The sequence below is a fragment of the Dipodomys spectabilis genome, unplaced genomic scaffold (assembly GCF_019054845.1).
Source record: "Dipodomys spectabilis isolate Male_0828 unplaced genomic scaffold, ASM1905484v1 ptg000275l, whole genome shotgun sequence".
NCBI lineage: Eukaryota > Metazoa > Chordata > Mammalia > Rodentia > Heteromyidae > Dipodomys > Dipodomys spectabilis.
In genome coordinates this window covers 1,618,004-1,623,227 of record NW_024870952.1, presented here as the reverse complement: position 1 = coordinate 1,623,227, position 5,224 = coordinate 1,618,004, and the positions used below count along the sequence as shown (strand labels likewise).

The 5,224-nt window shown below is 36.3% G+C and overlaps 1 non-coding gene across 1 annotated transcript; it reads right to left on the bottom strand.

The window, feature by feature from the left end:
- Positions 1 to 913: 913 nt before the first annotated feature.
- LOC122126347 lies at positions 914 to 1,020 on the bottom strand. Its single transcript, XR_006150901.1, has one exon. It is a non-coding gene; the product is annotated as a U6 spliceosomal RNA (small nuclear RNA).
- Between the last annotated feature and the right edge of the window lie 4,204 nt (positions 1,021 to 5,224).

The window sequence follows — 5,224 nt, the reverse complement described above, 5'->3', positions numbered from 1 at the left end:
TGCAGATACCAATGCCCAAACTAAACGCTTTTTGACCCCCTTGCATCTTGCTGCTGGTAATTGAGATAGCAAAAATACACTGGAACTGTTGAACCAATATGTCAAACCAGGTCTGAAGAACCACTTGGAAGAAACTGCATTTGATATTACCAAAAGGATAAGTATGTATCACTACCTCTTTGAAGTTGTGGAAGGCTGTACAAATTGTTCTCCTAAATCCTAATGATTCAGTTAATTTTCTTAAATTTCAAAAATGTCATTAATTCCTTTTTGTCAATACAACATATTTTCACAATCCAAATAACAACAATATCTTATAGTAACAATTCATAGATTCTGTGGAGTTCTTCAAAGTGAATTGTCTGCTTTTGATGTCAAAATGTATTCAAGAGTTTTTGTATACATCTATAATGATTTATGCAGAGTTTGTGATTTTGTTGATCGGAAATAATTTTAACTTATCTGTTGAAATGAGTAGTATAGAAACTAAAGATATTTCTGGTGTTTGTCTGAAAAAGTATATTTTAAAATATTCTATATTCTATGTTTGTATAGTGTCCATAATCTATTTTATTCTCTCCTAGATATAATACATTGAATTCTACATTGTTTTATAACATATAGGTTCATTAATGTGTCCTTTCAGATTGCATTCCATACAGAAACAGTTTAAGATTCCTTTTTTTTCCCCTAGGTCCTTTTAGTATTATATTTCTTTGGGATAAAACAACAATGTTGTCTAATTTCAAAAGTTGTGTAAAGGTCATGCTATGTAAAGGCCTTTCTAAGGTGAAAATTTAATACACTGATGTCAAAGTAACTTTTAATTATATGAATTAGGTGTATTGTTACACTTGTAATTTTGTAATCAACTTTTTAATAGCTGTTTTTCATTTCTTGCATCTGAAGAATGAAAAATTTTGAATACTTCACAAATTTTCATATCATCCTTGTACAAGTGCCATGTTAATCTCTGTATTGTTGTAATTTTGGTATGCAAGCTGCTGAAGAATGTAGCATCCTGTAAATTTTAGTAGTTAATGATGAAATATTTATACAGGCTTATATGCGTAGGTGCCTATTTGTAACAAGGAAACCTTATTGTTCCTAAAAATGCTATTAATCTTATTTCCCTAAAATTCTGTGAATAGTTGAAAAAAATATGTTGTACAGTTGATTGCTCACATTTGCAATTTTTTTGTCAATGACTATTTTAAGTCTTTTTCACTTAGAATTTGATCAAACTTTCAAGTATTAATAGCTAAGTCCAAAGGAGACGGCTTTTTCAAGTACTTATTTATCCAACTGTGTTAGATCTGTGGAGCCAATGGATTCAAAGTAAGCCTTGTTTAAGAGCTACTTCTAAACATATGCAGCTGAGATTTTCCCAAATGAGGTCTTACTGGCACAAATGTCTACCTGACCCTTTACCCTTCTTCCATGTAGGAATAGACCAACCAGAATATCTTACTCTGACAGCATAGATTGTATTAGTGGAACACATCTAATCTTAGTTACAAGGGATCATAGAGAGATGAACAGTTCAGCCAGAACTGCTCATACTAGAAGGCATTTTATCAAAATATGATTGTTTATGATACCTACCATTTCAAATGTAGCTAAAACCAAGAAAGTGAAAAATTGTTCATATTCATGATTACCTAATGTCCTGGCCTGTCTACCTTCCAAAAAGGCAGGAACTTACACTCCTGCCATTTTATCACCAAATATTTTCATAGTTACAAGAGAAGTCCATATATTTCTCTTCATTATTAGGCCTTAAATTGGTAATGTTTTTTATTATTTTTATTTTTATTTTTATTGTGAACAAAATGTACAGAGGGGTAATATTACATGGGCAAGATAATGAGTACATTTTTTATCAAGTATTGCAACCTCCTCCTTTGTTACCCTTCACATCCCTTCCCAGCCTCCCCCCGACCCCCACCCAATCCTCCTCCCAACCAATGTTGTAAAGCTCGTTTTCGACATGACAACTTGTACTTTTCATTGTTGCAACAGGTCCACCTGTATCCTTAAACGACTTGTTTTTCCCTTTCTCCTTCACAAATTATATCGACATCAAATACAGTGAAAGCAGGGGTTATAATCTGGGGGAGGGACATACAAAGCAACAAAAAGATAATCTTATAAGTGCGTTAGAAACAAATGCATGAAAGAAAAAAAACATTTAAATACATATCTAAGGATTCATTTTCCTAACATCACATTATCTGACCTTTTCTGCTTGACTCATACATATACTAGATATTGCAAATAAGAGAAACCATGGGACCTAGGTTTCTTTGGGCCTGGCTTACTTCACTTAATATAATTTTTTCCAAGTCTATCCATTTCCTAACAAATGGGGTAATGCCATTCTTTCTGATGGAGGCATAGAATTCCATTGTGTATATATACCACATTTTCTTGATCCATTCATGTACTGAGGGGCATCTGGATTGGTTCCATATCTTAGCTATGGTAAATAATTCTGCAATAAACATAGGTGTGCTGATAGCTATAGTGTGGTCTTGTTTGTAAACATTTGGGTAAATGCCCAAAAGTGGGATTGCTGGGTCATAGGGGAGCTGAATGTGAAGTTTTTTGAGAAGTGGTTGAACAGGTTTACACTCCCACCAACAATGCAGTAAGATTCTTTTCTGTCCACATCCCCTCCAGCATCTGTTGTTATTAGAGTTCTTCATTTTTGCCATTCTAACTGGGGTGAGGTGGTATCTCAATGTTGTCTTGATTTGCATTATCACCCTACACCAGAATCAACTCCAAATGGATCAAAGACTTCGGAGTCAAAGCAGACACTCTGAAAACATTATAGGATGGAATAGGAGAAACCCTAGGTCTCCTTGGCGCAGGCCGAAATTTTCTTAATAGAGACCCGGAAACACAACAAATCAAAGAAAGGTTGGACAAATGGGATTGCATGAAGTTGCAGAGCTTCCGCATGGCAAAGGACATAGCTAGCAAGATCAATAGAAAGCCCACAGATTGTGAGAAGATCTTCACTAGCCATACAACGGACACGGGTCTCATATCTAAAATATACTTGGAACTCAAAAAATTAAATCCCCAACAACAAATACTCAAAGAAACAACTGTCCAATAAATAAGTGGGCTAAAGACTTAAAGAGAAACTTCTTTGAAGAAGAAAGAAGAATGGCCAATAGACACATGAAGAAAAGCTCAACCTCCCTAAATTGCTAATGTTTTAACCACAGTGTTTCCTCTTGCATCCAGGCTGTAAATCTACAAATGGTAAAGCTTTAGGTTTAACTCTACCAAACACTGAGGTAGAGATAATGGAATAATACTTTAAAACAGAGTTGCCTTTGATACCCTAACCACAACAGAACAATGCAAAACATGAGCCTTTTCATTATATTATATATAGTTATATATTTTACATTTATATGTGATGATTTTATATTTCACACTACGAAAGTTACTAGAATTATTTGATAATTTGACAAATAAATTGATATTTATTCCAATCAATACAATTAGAATATAAATAATTAGGTTTAGAATATATATCAGAATATAAAATGTATCAATGCAATATTTTAGGTACAAACTTGTGATACCTTCTAAGTGTACATGGCCTTCTGAATTCACATAGCAAAAAATGAGTGTTGTTTTCCTCTAATCTATATGGGATTTTATTCTGCTGCTCTGTTTATTGTTTTAACTCGCTGGTCCCAAACTGTTTTTCTCCATATTTCTGAAGCACTCCAGTGATTATGCCCAAATTTTGCTGATATGATGTCTAAAAAATACTTCTCTTCTGTAGGACCCATGGGTCCTAGGATCTCAGGTCCCAGTTACCTGTATCATCAGATAACAGGGGCAAGACTTCTCACCTAGGCCCATGCAACATGCCAACAGAAAGTAATTGAAGAGCTATCTGGTCGTTAATTGGACATAATCAACTCCCAGGCTTTCCTGCATGGTCTGGCTTGTACGTCCTGCTCAGCTTTCTCTCTCAAAGCTGGAGCTCTACCCTCTGGGCCACTGCTCCACTTCTGGTTCACTGGTGGTTTATTGTAGATAAGAGTCTCACCGAGTTTCCTGCTCAGCTGGCTTTGAATGGCGATCTCCTGAAGAGGCTTCAAGTGGCTTTTCTCAGGGATTCGCAGAGGAGCTGCTTCACACAAATCCTTAGTCTAAATCTCGAGAGGTACTAGAGAAAAACAGAAACACAAAGATGCTTCTAGTGTGTTCTAGATACTTAAATTTGGAGACACAAAACACTCATAATGATTAGATCATTTCATAGGCAAAAGGAGCAATGCAGACAGTATGAGGATCACTCCAGATTTCGGTCCTCTCATCCTGAGACAGTAAATTCTAGCTCAATGCTAAGTGACAGAATTGGCATATCCTGTGGATATTTGCTCCAAAATACTGTGACACTCATTTCTCACGTTTGGCCTCAAACCTATGACCAGAGAAGAAGATGAGGAGAGAAAGCAACTATAATAAACATTGGGTAGTTTACTTATTAATTCAAACCATTGGAATGACCCTGCTAAGAAGTCAGATTGTCCAGATTAAAAAATGAATAAGAAAGGAAAGAATATGTCAATGGCTGCTGATTGTAATCCCACCTCCTTAGGATGCTGAGATGGAGAGTATCTTAGCTTGAATCCAGCCAGTGTAGGAAAGTCTATGACACTGTTACTTCTAAGAGATCACAAAAAAAACAGAATTGAGGCTATGACTCAAGCTTCATGTACTACCCTTGAGCAAAAGGAGCTCAGGGACAATGCCTAGGCTCATAGTTCAACCTCAGGACCTGCCCCCTTAAAAAGATCCTGTACTTCCATGTCATTGTCTATGTATGGATGTATTCCTATAGGTGAAGCTATAGAATAGCTATGATGAATGGCACCAAGTTAGGAAATTTGTATTCAATACAATAATTTCATAACACAGAGACTTCTTTCAAGACAGTGCATGTTCCCGGGAACTCATCACTATTCCCAGTGTAACCTGAGGGTTTCTCTGCATCCCAGGCCTGCTGGAAGAAGTCTCTCACATTGTGTGGACAGGCAGACAAAAGGCCTCACTCCTGTACAGCTTGGTAACAAACAATTCCACCTGAGCCAGTTAGTGAGGATGAATGTGGGCGTGCTCTGAAGGTCAGGAGAAAAGGGTCTCTTTGTACCCCAAGCTATCTCTCTCCCCAGTGCTCTGTTTTAAC